At 36.2% G+C, this 17,500-nt stretch overlaps 1 protein-coding gene across 2 annotated transcripts in view; it reads right to left on the reverse strand.

Moving 5' to 3' along the window:
- Positions 1-17,500, reverse strand: part of LOC135215659 (uncharacterized) — a 166,467-nt gene that overhangs the window by 47,494 nt on the left and 101,473 nt on the right. The window contains exon 1 of one of the 2 annotated variants that reach the window (XM_064250601.1): positions 7,487-7,781. The exons of the other annotated variant lie outside the window; for it this stretch is intronic. The gene's annotated coding sequence lies outside the window, so the exon portion shown is untranslated. Of the gene's footprint in view, positions 1-7,486; positions 7,782-17,500 lie in introns of those variants that run through there. 2 annotated transcript variants of the gene reach the window in all.

Below are 17,500 nucleotides of genomic sequence, written 5' to 3' on the forward strand. Positions count from 1 at the left end.
ATTCGTTTGTGAAAATTAATTTGAACAAGTTCACTTGACAGGCATCTGCTGCAACCTCCCTACCATCATCTCCGCAGCGCGCAATCCGCTATCCGTCCTCGCCGACCTGATCGTGACCCCAACACTGGTCATCCAGAACTTACCTCCTCCGCACTTCAAAACATCCTCCCTTCCTCTCAGTGGGTCCTATCGGACCTATTTTGTTTATTGCACTTGTGTCATTATTTAAAGAAAAATCGCTCTTTTACTAATAGCCAGGATTAATAAATTCTAAATTAATCTGTTACCGGGGAAGATGGATATTTTATGTATTCATGTGCAAAATGTTTATGCGTTCATATGCAAGTCGATGAGTTTTGTAATAATGAAAAGAAAAGTTTGAATACAGCTCCTAATAAATACTTGGTTTTAACTGGAAAACCCATCACGAGTTCATCTTACAGATACTGAGCTATGAATTCACAGCCCATTACATGAGAGTAATTTCACTATCTAGAAACCATAGCAAGAGTCTGTTACATAATCCAAGGATTCATGTTCCAGTTAACATGCAGTTATTTTAATCGTCTGAAGACCTTTCTTCAAATTAGTTTCAAGCCGTGAAACACAGTAATAAGAAACGTTTATTTTACTTATATTTTGCATGTCACTTGGATCCTGAATACATAAAAGTGCATAGAATGAAAATTAGCACCATTTTCTTTTTAAAGAATGTGTGTTTTTACAGGTTATATCTGTACAGGCTAAACATGCATTTTCATACAGGTATGGTAGATAGATAGATAGAGAGAGAGGTAGACTGACAGAAGGGGCTTAAAAATTATTCTTGATAATCAAAAACATCGATCAGCAAGTACAAGTTTCCAATGCATGACTGAGGATCATAGAACTCTTCCTTTTTTTTCTTCACAACTCTTACTTTTTCAGTTTTCTACTTGCTTCCAGCAATTAGGTATATGGAATCATAAAATCATTACCTTAAACTGTAAACAGAAAACAGAAAATAAGAAACCTTTACAGTTTACTATTATGAATAAAAAAATTGTATCTTAATACTCTCACGGAACGGTAAGGCAGGATGCTAAAAGTGAATTGAAAAACTTCATCTGAGATAAACATTAAATCATTAGGACAACCGGATATGACTAATAAATCTCTTAACGCATCCTAATGATACCATGGTAGATGAGAATAAAGATGAGGAGGAAGAGGACGTTTGTTCCTCTTTCAAAGCTTGGAGAATCGGAAAGGGAAAAAGGAAGCTCTAAAATCGAGCCACAAGTTTCAGTGATTTCAACGCCCATTAAATAGCAATCCAACAGTTACATAATTAGTTCTTCATTGGATTAGATAGCGTGTTAAAGCCCAGTTTTGATGTTCACTTAAAAGGATAACAAATTCATACATACAATTGTAGACAGTACATACTACAGTTTGAGTATAAGATGAGGGCAAAAAATATAGTCTCTGACTATGATTGAAGTATTCCACTACTGAACCTAATAGTAGGAAATATAATGACGAGTGTTTTAGCAGAAAGTTTCCCTGACCAAATTACACAACCTCTCTCTCTCTCTCTCTCTCTCTCTCTCTCTCTCTCTCTCTCTCATCACACACACACACACACACACACACGCACCCACACACTCAAGAAGCAGAAAAATGGTATGACTGATGGTGGAAGTCGAAGTGGTTAATTTATACGCGTGTTTCCGAATAAATATTGAGGAGGGTGGCAAAGTGAGTGATGAGATGAAGGACTAAATGGAAAGAGGATGTGCACAGAACCAACAGCTGGAATATATGAAGGTACTGTTGAGGAAAGTATATGTGGAAGTAAATTGTACTTGCTGACTGCGGATGAGAAAGAAATGCAGACGCTGTTGGGAGGAATTGTTCGTACAGTGTATGAGAGTAACGAGGATCGGAATTGTGAAAACCACAATAGTAGAACTTGGTTACGAAAAGCTTAGAACTGGTGCATATGTACATATGTAAGAATTATGCACACACATATATATACATGTGTGTGTAAGTTTCATGATAGTTTTATTATGCAGGTTAGTTAAAAGGGTACAAAATTTGAAAGTTTCAACTAGCTACTTATTAGTATTAAGTGGGGTAGGAACTTCAAAAGCCTGGGACTGTATGAACCTTTTAAAATGGTATCTCATGTTTGACTCGGTATACAAGTATGGATAATGCAGTGATTAATGCCTTTTTTCTTCAAAAAACCATCTCCCTTGGGGGTAACACTTTATTGGTATACAATAATTATAATATATATATATATTCTATATATATATATATATATATATATATATATATATATATATATATATATGCATACATATTTTCCATATAATATGGCCATATATTAACAGGCATAATCATTTGCATAAGACTCTATTGTTCTTACAAGGACTTCCAATCCTTGAGAAATACAATGTTATAGAAATCTAGCGACCACCTACTGTATAACAGCATGCGTAATTCAAATAAATACTTTCAGCAAAACTCTACTGCCAAAGATTGTCTCTCGAGTCACGGCAATAATAATAATATTCGATTTCGAGTGAGAACAGAACAAAGACTGAGCGACGTGCGTGAGCAGACTGTCTCCACGCTCAACCGATCAGCCGCGAATGACCAGCGCCTTCAAATTAACAGAATAATTCAAGTAAGTAAACGTCAGGCTCCATGGCCAGGACAAGCGAGGAAATCGAAAGGATTTAAATAAAAAAAAAACTTAGAAATAAATACATGGAAAGAGTTTCTAGTTTTCAGGAAAATTTGAGACCATACCAAACTGCAAAGGAATTTTAGGCACCCTAGGTTTAATAATAATAAAGTAATTGTCATATGAAGAAAATATATGATGCTTTGGCTTGTATATAATGTATACGTATCTTACCCATAAAATATATTGTCGTTGTCATATCTCTACATAAGTATACATGTATGTACGATAACCCTATTAAACAGAAAAAATTCCGTACAGCGGAAAAAGCGTGGTTTCCATCCGCCTTCAAGATTGGGTAAAGCGAATAAAAAGCTGCTTGAAAGTCGTCTCAAGAGTTCTTTGCTGAACTGTTTCCGCGCACCATTCGTCGACTGTTCGCCTCCTTGATGTCTCGAACCATAGCTGGCTCAAACTACGGCTTCCTTTTAGTGTAAAACATCTGGGTAATGGTCATTAAAGTGGCATATGTCAACAGCCATTTTCATCACGTTTTATAAATTGGCACGTTCTAAACATATCGTTTTGGAAGACGATAGATGCACCTGTAATTTTTATAGAGAATCTTAGTCTACCGTCGGATACGTACTTCTCTCTCGTTACACTCGGAGTATAATAACCGACCACATCGCCGGAAACACTTCCACCTGCCGTTCACTCGCGTTATTGGTTAATTCCTACACCAAAGAACCAATAGAAACTCTTTTAATAAATTGATTGAGTTTTCAGTGGTTAGTTTCGCAGAGCAGCAGTGCAACAAAAGGAAAAGAAACATTTTTACTCTTGTCTCTTACTACAGGGACATGTTGAACGATTTTAGATTTTTAATCTAAAACGTCTCCCACTTTTCAGAATCGCCTCTTCTTTGCTAGAAAACGATGCAGACTGTTTACAATAAACTACGAAGCTATAACAAGTTTACTATGTTGTTCTTCGACATGCTCTCTCTCTCTCTGTTATGGTACACACGCGTCGAAAATTCTAGGGTACGCAGAGTAATACATGATCTTCTGAAATTTATAGCTCGCCACCTATTATTTTACATTTCCTCCTATTCCATCAACTGTGCATCTGGTTCAAAGACATTTCAAGATGTCATAAGAGGTAAGGGAAAACATTCAAATTACACATTAAGAAACTATCGCGATTCACAGATTTAGATGCTGAGGAAATAGTTGTGTAAATAAGTGCCAGTGGTTGAACATATTACAAATTCGCTTGCAATCTATATAAGGTCTATCATAGCTTCCAGTTGCTGGAGACACCGAAATTCCTCATCAGTCGCGGATGCAGTAAGCGTGATCTCCCTCAATAAATCCATGACTGTGGCAAAATGAGCGCTTAAAGCTTGACTGTAGACTATCACGTCCTTTTATGAATGGTGATTTTCACGAGACAGCTGATGCAAATATTGTTTTAGTTTACGGATTGAAAACTCAATTAATTAACCCAAAGCGAACTTACAAGGATTTATAAAGACTTGTAAAATGACTTTTATATCAACAGTCCGGTGTTTCGAACAGTGACTGACTGCCGCCTAGTCTCTCGGCTGAAACAGTCGAACATGACACGTTAAATTAAATGTGACTTTACACACGAAATAACTGATCAACCATAGCAAACGATACTACTGACTTGGATATTATAATGAACGCTGAAACATTTTCATCATAGTGAAATGTCTGTCATTTCTGCTAGGTTTATATCAAAATGAGTGAACGTGTATCTAGTCAAAAAAATACATGTGGACATATGAGAATCAGAATCACGCAAGCGCGCATGCACACATATAGTATTAGTTAGAACACAGAAGGCGTATATATATATATATATATATATATATATATATATATATATATATATATATATTATATATAATATATATGTGTGTGTGTGTGTGTTGTGTGTGTGTATATATGTATATATAGATATACACATATATATATACATATATATATCCAGAAGTCTAACATCTAATATACTTCTTTAAAAGGAGCATAAAAGAAGGAAAGCAAAGGAGATAAGCCCTTATATTTTGGCCAATACACTTTGTTACTTTTCTCGCAAACAAAGGTCGGCATATACAGGTCAAAATATAGCGGGTTATTTCCTTTTATTTGTTATTTTTAAGCATCTCCTTTAAGACATTATGTATATATATATATATATATATATATATATATATATATATATATATAGATATATATATATATATATATATATATACATACACACACACACACACACATATATATATATATATATATATATATATATATATATATATATATATGTATATATATATATATATATATATATATATATATATATATATATAGAGAGAGAGAGAGAGATAGCGAGAGAGAGAGAGAGGAGATGAGAGAGAGAGGATGAGAAGGAGAGCGGAGGGAGATGTACACTTATGCATGTAGAATCCTTTTGTGTTGCACCTTGAGGTAAGGTCATGTTTAACCGCCCAAAAAAGTGTAATCTTTTTGACATGAACTAGATGTGGCAAGATTTCCTTGCAGTTAAACTCTGCTGACAAAGCAAATGAAAAGACTAATCACTGAGCCACTTAATTACTTAGTGATTAAGAGACCATTGTTCCAGCACAATCGGCAACTCGTCGTCGAATTATGAACCTCTTTATGTAACCGGAGGAAAGGTCTCTTTTAACAGCCACTTACTTTCAACTGGAGTGTTCATGAACAGCAAGCAACGACTTTAGTACTCTTCGCTATACCGTCGTATATATATATATATATATATATATATATATATATATATATATATATATATATATGTATATATGTAATATAATTCGGACGACCCACTAAACAATTGCTTTACCTAACGAAACTCCAGGAATAAGATGCAATCAGAGCCTGGAATAGACAGTCAAATTAACAACAGAAAAAAATTCGAATACATTGGAGTTAAACATCTCAATGGCGATGATTTTTTTGTGTCCTCTTGAAATGGCATGTTTTTTTGAATGGTACTAAGAGTTTAAATGGCGCATAACTACATGCACACTGTATGTGTGCATAACTGCATACATACAGTGTACGTTGTGAATATATAGAGAATAAACACAACTGCAAGAGAGAAACAAATGGGCAATAATAATCACGTGATTATTGCTATACTGAAAATCATTATTCAGCCTATAAAAACCAGCAGAAACGGCCAGGAAATGCCATTACTGTACCCAATTTCTCGGAATCCGTGACGCGCTCAGGAAGTGTGTAGAAATGCTAGCAAGTGTCAATACCTCATTGCTCACAGGAGGCTTCTAAGAACAGGGTGTGATCAGTTCTCTTCCTCCATTGTATGCCTCAAACACTTTAGCATCGACCAACTGTACATTTCATTACTTGTTATGCATACATTCGTGGAAATACCTGCGGCTTCCCCCCAACCTCCCCCCCCCCCCAATCCTCCGCCCCACCTTGAAAATTTTTTCCAATTACTTTTAGCATATAAAAAAAATCAATAATGGTACAAATGACAAAATGAATACTCAACTGCCCAAGCTTCTGCTACAGAAAGATTAAGCCATTATGTCACATACAAGACTATAAAGTGGATAATGAAAATGGTTTTTAGGAGTTATAGATTATGACGAAAAAAAAAAATTATAATTATAATGACAAAACTCATTGAAATCCATACGGCAATAATATAATAGTAATAAAAAGAGAAGACCACTGTACAAGGAAAACTGTTCTTTACTGAACCAAGAAGAGCCGTTGAAAATACACTCCTTTGTGCTGGACATCTGGTAATTCTGTAATTGGAAGGGACAAAGGATCTTAATTAAAAACCCTGCGACAATTCAAGCACCGAATCGTCAAATGACTGAGATGCAGGAAAAATGCGATTTGCTAATGAAGGAATCTGTGGTTTTCTTTTTCTTATTTCATGTCAAAAGCACCAACCTACGTAGATGTAGACGCAGATATTGATTTATAGAAAAACTTCACGAATAATCTTGTACACTGGCTAACCTTTCATGAATTTAGTAGAATCGGTTATCGGGGCTTTAAGTTCTATCAGGGGAGACAAAATTTCATACAATTATATTAGTAAAACTTCAGATATATAATATTGTTTTAAATGAATAGAATAAAAATCGATCTGTATGAGAGATTAATCTCACACCGATGTATCAGTTTTTACAATAATGTTTATGGCTGCCATACTACTCTCATAAAAACCTGTGGGATTGGATTAATTTTTTCCTTAAAAAACTACCGACAGTTGCGATAAAAATAATTCCCATTATACTCGTTGTGTTTTAAACAATTTTTTTTAACTTCCTAGTGCATTTTATTGTTGAATATTTTGTAGTTAATGGATTTCCTCAAAATGCCTATTCGATTATTTCCTGTTCTTGAAAAAAACCACTTCCCTGTCATTTGTAATTAGTCACTGCCTCCATTATTCATCATTTGGATCTAACAATATGTATCGCCCAGCAACTCAGTTTACATCAGCTGCAGCGATAATTGCAAAGTAAATGCTACAGCACAAATCTGAACTCAGAAATTAATTATATCCAACCATCTAACTAATCTACTCAACCTTATGCATGCCGATAGTCAATGGAAACAACAGGCAAAAAATTTAATATAAAAAAAAAAAAAAAAAAAAAAAGAATCGTGAACACGACAGTTATCTGCTGCAGTGAAATGTCTTGCGTTCCCGCAGCCAAGAAGGAACCTTGAGATTGCAACTTACTCCAGGGTCTCAGGGGCCTCATGATGATAATCAAGACATTGCAAAGTGCAACTGCAGCTCTCCTGGGTATCCGAAAAAATCCTTTATTTCCCTTTTCTCTATTCGCTTACGCACATTCACAACCTCTGCACAACACACACGAGTCGAAAGCGCCTTCCTCCTTTTCCACAAGCGTACTTTATCCACAAGAAAGGAAGCGACTGGAATCGCGAGGCGAAAAGCGAGAGACGCTTAAGACAATACGACAGTGGTACGACTTCCTCCTCCACTCACTTCCAAACACACACTGAATCATTCTCAGGGTTCCCAGAACCTGAGTTGCTGCTGCTCCCCAACCTCTCTCTCTCTCTCTCTCTCTCTCTCTCTCTCTCTCTCTCTCTCTCTCTCTCTCTCTCTCCCCGCATGTTTCGACATTCTGTCTTCGCCGAGAAGTAAGATTTCTTCCTACATCTTAACCAGTTAAGTGAATGCTTCATTATCGAATAACGTTCACTTTCGTTATCACAACTTTAGACTCAATGATTAGTGAAATGAGGGTGATGCTTTGAATATAAACTTACCATGTTTTCTTGGCTGCTGTTCTCATTTTCTATTACTCTTAATCTAATTACAGTAGCTTAAACACCTGCGTTATAGTGTTTCGTTCTTTTTTATACCAGCTATCTTAATCCTCCTTCTTAACATTTCTTTATCGCTCAAATATTTCTGACTCTTGCGCATTACATTATTGACTTTCTTAAAATATGAGGAATCCAATTTTGCTTTTTTCTAAAAAAAATCGTCACTTTCATTTTCTCTCGTTCACACGCTGAAACTAGTTGGAAATACACGAAGTCAGTGCATTGTCTTCTTTAAATTCTATTCCTTACCATCTCTCGGAGATTTTCTTTACATGCATGATATTTCAATTTTCCAGAAATAGCCGTTGCACTGCGAAAGATACAGGAAAGCAGATATACTAAAAGACGCTTCTTTACGGGCATTCTTCAAAGGGCGGCCGATTCTAATTCAGTTTTTATTCGCGGTAATATGGAATAGCTATTGTTCAGAGCAAGAATCACCTTCGGTCAACGTGACGATCCAAAGGTGCACTATATCTATAAAAATGCACAATTATTTTCTAAAAATATATCAACACTCTCTACCATATTCGCCCAACCTGATTCAAATGAGTCAGATCGATATGATGAGAATCTCAATTCAGCGTGTTACTTAAGACAGAATGTGCTGTTTATCTCAATTCAGCGTGTTACTTAAGACAGAATGTGATATTTAGCTCAATTCAGCGTGTTACTTAAGACAGAATGTGCTGTTTATCTCAATTATTATATTGAGCGTGTTACTTATGACAGAATGTGCTATTTATCTCAATTCAGCGTGTTACTTAAGACAACGTTTTTCTAGAAAACCAGCAACTCTAAATGACAAACAGAATGGAAAGACACCAACTGAACTAAATGAATGCTTATAGGAGGACCTCCAAAATTTTTTTTCGGGAATATGAAGATATTCTGGTGTTAAATATTTCATTTGTAAGAGCGCGCGAAGCAGTCTGAACTTCACGGCAAGGCCATCAGTACAAGCGGAAAGCCTTTACACGAAAAGTAATGTTGAAATGTGACAATCAAGAAGGATACAGAAAAAGAGAAGGAAATAAAAAAAAAAGCTCTGGCCAGATGCCATGCTCCAAAACAACTCGGTTTTGAGTTACTAACTCTCAATAACGCAAATGGTTTCACGGGGTTCTAAATTCTTGTGCAGACGCATAGGCATACCCATAAACACATCAAATATTGCTCTCTTTACAGCTGATATGACCACGCGGGTCTCTGGTATTATAACGCTAATTTAACATGAACAGAATATTAATGTTGATAATATATATATATATGTATATATGTGTGTATGTATATACATAAATACATACATACACACACACACACACACACATATATATATATATATATATATATATATATATATATATATATATATATATATATATATATATATAATATATAAAGCTCGAGATATATAACTTTAAATGCAAAAGCAATATCTCTTCCTTTCCTCAGTCAGATCTTTCCCACTTCCTTTAAGAATTAAATTGGTTCGGATTTGTACTTGTTTTTTTTTTCTTTTTTTTATCCTCCGCGCGGAGGAAGAGGAAAACTGTTATCTCATTTAAGTGATGAGAATGGGGGAGAGGGCAAGTTCTTAAATTCATCTGAGTGGAACGACGAAACAGTTCCACCTTCCTCTCTCTCTCTCTCTCTCTCTCTCTCTCTCTGCTGGCGTAACGCTAGCTAATCCGGAATCAGTCAACCAGTTAACTCTGTCGACCCGTCTGTCACTGCCTGTGTCTCATTCTGTTCACTTTGTCTTGATATCACTGAACTCTAGCCTTTACATGAGGTGATTATATTGATCTTCTTCAATATTCTTCTACCAAAGTCCGGGTCTCTCTATCTCTATATATGTTATTTACATGTCTATTTACTATGAACTCGAGAATTGGTCTCATTAGCCACATAAGAGACCATCAGTGACGATATCCCAGAGCATTCATACTCGAATCGAGGGACAGCCATGATGACTAAGAACTCACGTACTACTATGAGAAGGTTCCTTTTTTCACTGGCATTAATAAATTACTGTTCAATACAATATTATATAACACAACATAGCAACATTCGTATTCCGAAAGAATGGTTTACACCAATTGCAATGAATCATTTTTACAACCCAGAGAAATTTGACCTAAAAAAAGCAAGTTTATCGCGCGGAGGCATATGAAAATGATAAACAGCATTTCACCGCATAATACCCACTCGATAGAGTCAAAAGTGAGTCCCAGATATCTCACACACATTGTACATATATGTGGGTGTGTACACACACACATATATATGTATATACATATATATATATATATATATATATATATATATTAATAATATATATATTATATAATATATACATTAAGCTACAAATGTCCCTTAATATCCAATTCGCTCTAACTCGGAATCAATATATTTTCATATATGTTAATCGAAGGGGAATTTTTAGTTGATAATAATTTCGTCCTCTAGTAGATTCGAGCCACGGTGATGTGATAAAAATTCATACATATAGATACATGTATGTAGATGCTGACAGCAGAGACACCTTTGCTACACCACTGGTTGTTCAATCAGTAGCATTAAGCGACGTTAGTTCAGGTCTGTACTGGGATGGGTGATCGCCTAGAAGCTAGACGCCGTCGGCACATAAGCCCTTTCAATAGTCATGGAGCAGGGCATGAGGCTATCAACTTCAACCCAAAAATATTTGTTGGATACCTTTAAGATTAAACTTTTTCCGCCATCTTTCCCAGAGAGAAGGGTATGGTGTTAAGAATTTTCATCTACTAATGAACCGTAAAACACGAGAGAGAGAGAGAGAGAGAGAGAGAGAGAAATTGCATTAGCGGAAATGTTGTTGGGGGTTAGGAAAGGTCTGAAAAAAGTGTTCCGCATTAAGTTAAAGATATAGGAATTTTAAGATAGGATATTTATGATTTATTTATTAGAATGAAAATGTAAAAAATAGTGTGCATGTTAAACAATACAAATAACTGATTTCAATGGAATATAGCGTATGTATTTTAATTTTCGTTGGTGAAAAAAGGTGTACTAAATTTGGTGTACTAAATTTAAGCCGTTTCTGTTCAGTTATTTTGTGTTTCCACTTATAACTGAGAATAGGTGAACGTGTTTAGTTTGTGTCCTTTTTATTAGATCCTTGTTGTTAGTATAAATAGTACTAAGTATGAGAATTAATTACGAAAACCACTTCACGGTAAGTTAGGAATATAATGTTTACAACTTGTGCGTGAGGGGAAAATCTTGCACACATCTCGAGTAAGCTGGAAGTCCCATCACGCCTTCTTTACTTTTAAGGCGATATGTCAGGTAGAATTAAACGAATGGTCTCATGCGGAAATATACGTCAAAGCATTCATACAAATGCATTACACATAGAAGAACATACACACACACACACACTCCCATCCTTGCAGGAGCTCCCATCTCAGCCCTCATCCACCGCCCCACCCACAGGGACTCCCACCAAGCGCCCACCGCCCCCCCCTCAAACAACATGCACGCTACAACTAGAATCATCGCGTCTTTTATGTTAGGTAAGTTACTTTTTTCACTTCAGGATCTCAGCCTCCTTCTACGTCATTTAGAGACCTCACACATTTATCGCATTTACAAGGATAAGGTCGGAAGCAAAACCACTGAGTATAAAAAAGAAAAAAGAAGTTAGGATTGGAGCATCCCGCCGAAGGAGGAAAGAAAAACGTTCTTGCAGCTGTATCTGGACTGGATGGGATTCAGGGGAATTTATAGGAAAATTCCTTTGGGATACCGACAAAGCCACAGCCTCCAGATTCCTTGCGGATATTGAGAATATCTCATATCTCCAATCAAAAGAGAATGTCTGAAGGTGGAGAATTTCTAATGAAGTTATTGAATAAATTGACGCCGGTGAAAAATTTGCTTCGAGAATATAAAATGAAAAAGCAGGGGGATTTTTATTCTTGTTCAGGGCAACCTCAACAATGTTAGCATGACTATAATTAAAGAAATGAAACGGCGCATGGGAATGCGTACGCACATTTCGCAGCAGAATTGGTCTTCCGACAAGCAAAAGTTAAGCAACATTGGATCAGGTTATAAATCATCAAAACTATTTCATATATATATATATATATATATATATATATATATATATATATATATATATGTATATATATATATATATATATATTATATTATATATATATAATGTGTGTGTATGTGTTTGTGTGTGTGTGTGATGTTAACTAGATACATACACAAACACACACACACACACACACACACACACACACACACACACATATATATATATAATATATATATATATATATATATATATATATATATATATATATATATATATACAAACATATATATAGAGGCGATACGCAAACCGAAGCAGGATATTAGGTTTTAAACTGATTACGACGGTACGGCTGATTCTGAAGAATTTAGGTTTCCTTGTCCTTAAATTTCAAGGAGAGCCCCTCCCTCCCTTGTGACTTTTAACGAATTAGAAATAAATCTCATCGGCTTGACGATGAAGGCGGCTACCGGAAATCGGTTTATTTTCTCTATTAGCTGTCTGAGACACATAATATGTCTATGGAGAAAGGTATCACTTCTCTGGGATTCTCCTTAGAAGAAGTTGGAAATGGCTACGAACAAATCCCGGACTCTTGTTACGAATATACAGCATTTAACCACCAAGGTCACGCATTACTAGACAATAACAGAGTCGGGGAAGTATCAGAAATAACCAGTTTTCAGTTTACCACACCAATTAACAAAGAAGAAGAAAAAAAAAACCGTTCACTCACGATTTCATTGTTATAGAATTCTTTAATCGTCTGTTTAAATTTTTTTTTAAAGAATCATCGATTACTTGTTTCGAATGTATGTAATTAATTTTAATGCATTGCAAAATAACAGAAGAAAGTTTTAAATCAAGCTTTTGCATCTGGTAGCCATAACCAGAAAAGACTAATTTTTCTGATTTATAGATACCATCTTTCAATCTCACTCACTTAAGTATATCTTTACTTACAACATAAGTTTTTGTGTGTCATTGATTAAGTAGTGAATAAGACAAGAGTTTATTCCTTAATTAAGAGTGGTAGATTTCATTGAAATATCCTCATTTTCCGTGGTGAAAATAGCACACGCTCGTAGCAAGACAATTGATAGCCGTCATCACCCCACTTTTGAATATGAGTAAGTACTGGCATTAAACTGCTTTCCAAGTATATCGAGTTATGCCTGTATACCTTGTACCAGAGCCCTGCCTTGTACGCCCTCTTGCTAGTTAAGACCCTGTCCACACTAGCGGCCACCGCCCGACGGGCAAACACTGTTCCCATAACCCGTTCCGCTATACTGACCGACCGAGTATGGAGCCAGAACGACGCGACTGTCTGGTAACACTGCTTCAGAAGCGAGAGAAAATATAAACCGCTGGAAGTGCCCGACAGGTATGCCCGCTAGTGTGGACAGGCCTTAAGAAGACCCTGTCCACTTCAGCGGGCGCTGCCTGGCGAGCAAACAGTGTTTCCATAACCCGTTCCACTATACTGACCGACCGAGTATGGAGCCAGAATGATGCTAATGTCTGGTAATACTGCTTTCGAAGCGAGAGAAAATATAAACAGCTGGAAGTCCCCGACGTGCATGCCCGCTAGCGTTGCCAGGTCTTACCTATCTGCTCTGATCGGTAACGAAATTCACAGAAAAAGATTATACATAAAATTTAAAGATTCGGAATTTGTATGTCTTTTTTTTTTTTTTATCTATTTAAAAACCCTCCTCTCTCTCCTGCCTGAAGACGTTGGAGGAATCATGTACCCTGCGGAACTCCAGTTCTGAGCGCTAAAAGAACTCTAGAATGATGGTTGTTACTACATAGACACACGGGCATTACTTTCATGCACTTAACCATGACGCCCCTGCTCTACAGGTGCCCCGAGCCAATCCTTTTCCAGGAACCCATTTACGATTAGAATTTTTAAAAGGGTAGGAAACGATAAAAGGGTGTTTAAAGGTGAACGTAATTACTGTATTTGCTCTTTGGCATCAGATGGAGGAAGTCAAAACTTGACCGCATTTGAACAAGTCACGCGACACTGAATTCCAGAAGGTGGAAATTCTCCTCATTGAGGCTTTGGTTGTATTTTATTTATTGCGAAATATGAAAATAGAGTCAATATCTGTGGATATTTACTCTATTTTCATACGTCGCAATTTCACTGGTTTCACTTAATTGTTAATTTACTAAGATCATATAGTTATTAGTCTTTACATTTTTAAACTGAAAATCATAATCTACTATTTGGTCGAAATATGGATCACAGGTCTCGAACCCCTAATCTGATTATAAATCTAACTCGGATATCACTTGAATTCTTGAGCGATGAATGAGTAATAATATAGATCTCAACAATCAATAACAAGTAGAGTCATTCTTATACCAACCTAAGGTTCAGTGACTCACTTAAATGGCCAGACCTCATTGTTAGTCTCAGAGGAACGATTCAGGGATTAAAGATCTGCACTAATAATACATAATTTAGCAAGTATAGCGAGGCACGAGAGGAAAACAAAATAGAAACATCCGGAGAGGTTCAGAATAACGTTTCAAGCAGAGAGTGTTGTAGAATCACAAACGTCAACAAAATTTAGAGGTGGTGACGTTTTTATCCGTGCGTACTAGTGCGCCTGTCTGTGTTAAATTATCTCGAGAACAGAATAAAAGATTTTGATAAAATTTAGTGAGAGCTTTCATTTGACCACTCCTTCAAGAAACGATTAACGTTTGGTAGATATCGAGAACGATTAAACAGCCATTATTTCATTTGTTCCAATCCTTAAAAAATTGAAACTTGACTTGACAGAACCCTATATTAGCAATCACCTTTAATAATTACTCCCGCCGGCAAAGTTTAACCGAGGTCATGTGAAATTTAAGACAAATTCTGTCAATTAACTGGAAAGGGTAGATATAAGTATTTGCGCATAAGAGCGGACAAAAATGGGCACATGCTCTTTCTATTATACCTTATGAAGTCATTTACTTTACATTTTATATTCACTATTTATCAATATCTAAGTTTACAAGGCACTTGATTTAACACCAAATATTGTGGTCGTCTGAAAGTTCTGATGTATGATGACTTGCACGGAATAAGGTGCTGACTGTAAGAACAGATCAAAAGAAAGCAGGAGGGAACTCGATGCATGTTGTCGATTCATCGTTGATAATTATAATAATATATATAGATATATATATATATATATTATATATATATATATATATATATATATATATATATATATATATATATATATATATATATATATATATATATATATATATATATATATCTTTACACGCGATTGGTACATTTTAATTTTTAGCATTTTTAGAAATTCACTTTGTAGAAAAAAAAGTCTTGCAAAATTATGACAGAAATGCAAATGTCTAATGTTCCCCAATAACAACCTCCGCTCTCATAATTTGTGGAAGAAACTGAATTAAGAAAAGGTAGACGCCTACACGGCTACACCACAGATACAGTTGCCGTATCTTATATGCAGATGTTCACTCCTAGACTTTGTATCATTTAGGTTTTTCAGTCACATTATTCTAACAAATCCTATGCTAAGGTAAAAGCTCACTGATCATAACACTTCATCGCATGACGTGGAAGACTATCTGGAGACTGATCTTCATCATTTACGATGATCTCAAATTGGTACCATTTCCGGTGACATGCTGCCCAAGAATGTCTCGGTGGAAAGGATGAGAAAGAAGGGAAAACCAATGCTCCGCGCTAGACTAAAGATAGAGGGAAGATTAATCAGTGAAGAAAAATTATTTACTCTCTTTCAGAACACGCCGTTCCTCTTGACCCGCCAAAAGCATTCACAGTCTTTCTAGCCTTTTCGTTCTTATATCGTTAACTCTTGAAGTTTCATTCACTTTCTGTTTCACCTGTTCTCATACTGAACATCGCACTTGAGCTCTGTTTTATCTGTATTGGTCTTCCTCCTTCCACAACTTCGACTTTTAGTTTCCGTTATCAACATTCGCCTATTATTCTGCTTTCATCTTTCCCCTTCCTTCCCCCTGCTGTGTTTTGACTGCCGGGTCTGACTCCACGGTGGTTGGTCAGCTTCCTGTCTGTCTTTCTTCCAGACTGAATGACTACTCACGACAGCAAAATTTCAAAATCCAACGCCCCTTACTCCTCATCCTATATTGGGGGGTTATTTGTTCCGCTAACCACAGCTAACAATAACTCTCAACCTAAAAATCCATATAACTAGCTATCATTAACCCACGCCAACCCCAATTACTGTTAAGAAGACGAGCCTTATCAAAAATATCTGTGCTGAGAAGCCTCCAAGAAAATTATTTTCGGGAGTCACTCTGTATTCATTTGAGTCATATGTCCTTCTCCAGCTAAGCCTGAATGAATGACTAAAGAACTTTTCGATTCAAAGAGCACATCATTACAAAGATTCTTTAATGCGCCTTTACGAAAAACAAGGTAGATCATCCTTTCTAAAGCTATAAAAGAGTTTACCAGACACGCTTATCATTATCATGTTTTTTTTTTTTCTGGTACTGGGTAGCATTCAGACCTCAAACGGTACATCAAGCCTTCTTGCTTGGAATACCTTGCTTCTTGTCCCAAGATTTTACTAATGTTTTATATCTTTGAGACACTAATATACACAAAATGGCTTCTACCAACACCCGGCACAAGTTAAACAACACCCAGCACACGGTTTTGATCTTCATGACCATGTATCCAGTGCTCTTGACCATTACTTTGAACACCTACCATAAAATCTGTGCCCCATTTGGATCGTCCAATCACTGTTCAGTTGCCGTTTTTATCAGTACCCACCAGTTCTCCTTACACAACATCTACTATAGCATTTTAAGAGTTCGTGGCTTTCTGTCATGCAAATCTTTTTCCTAGAATCATTCAAATGGAGGAACTACCGCTCATAATGCTGGGAGGCCTTTAACCTCAATTATTTTTGTCCTGCGTTTCTTCTTCTTTAAACGTTCTCTCCGTTAAATCCTTCTTATAACTACGTTTGTTCTCCGGCCATCCAGAGGGGGACGCGCCATTCCTAATTTCTCCCTCTACCGCTGTTCGGCCTTCCTTCGCGTCTCAAGCTGAAAGGAATCCTCCTCAGACCGTCTCGCACTTGAAGTTCCTTCTCATGTGAAAATGATATTAGCTTTTTGAAAGAGAATAGAATAAAGATAAATGAAAGTTAAAAACGCCTCTTAGTGCCCATTTATAGCAGACTGATGAGAAATATAAATAGAAATTTACAAGAAAGTTCGGATAAATGAGGACGGGGATTATAACAG

Source organism: Macrobrachium nipponense, chromosome 5, assembly GCF_015104395.2.
Source record: "Macrobrachium nipponense isolate FS-2020 chromosome 5, ASM1510439v2, whole genome shotgun sequence".
Taxonomy (NCBI): Eukaryota; Metazoa; Arthropoda; class Malacostraca; order Decapoda; family Palaemonidae; genus Macrobrachium; species Macrobrachium nipponense.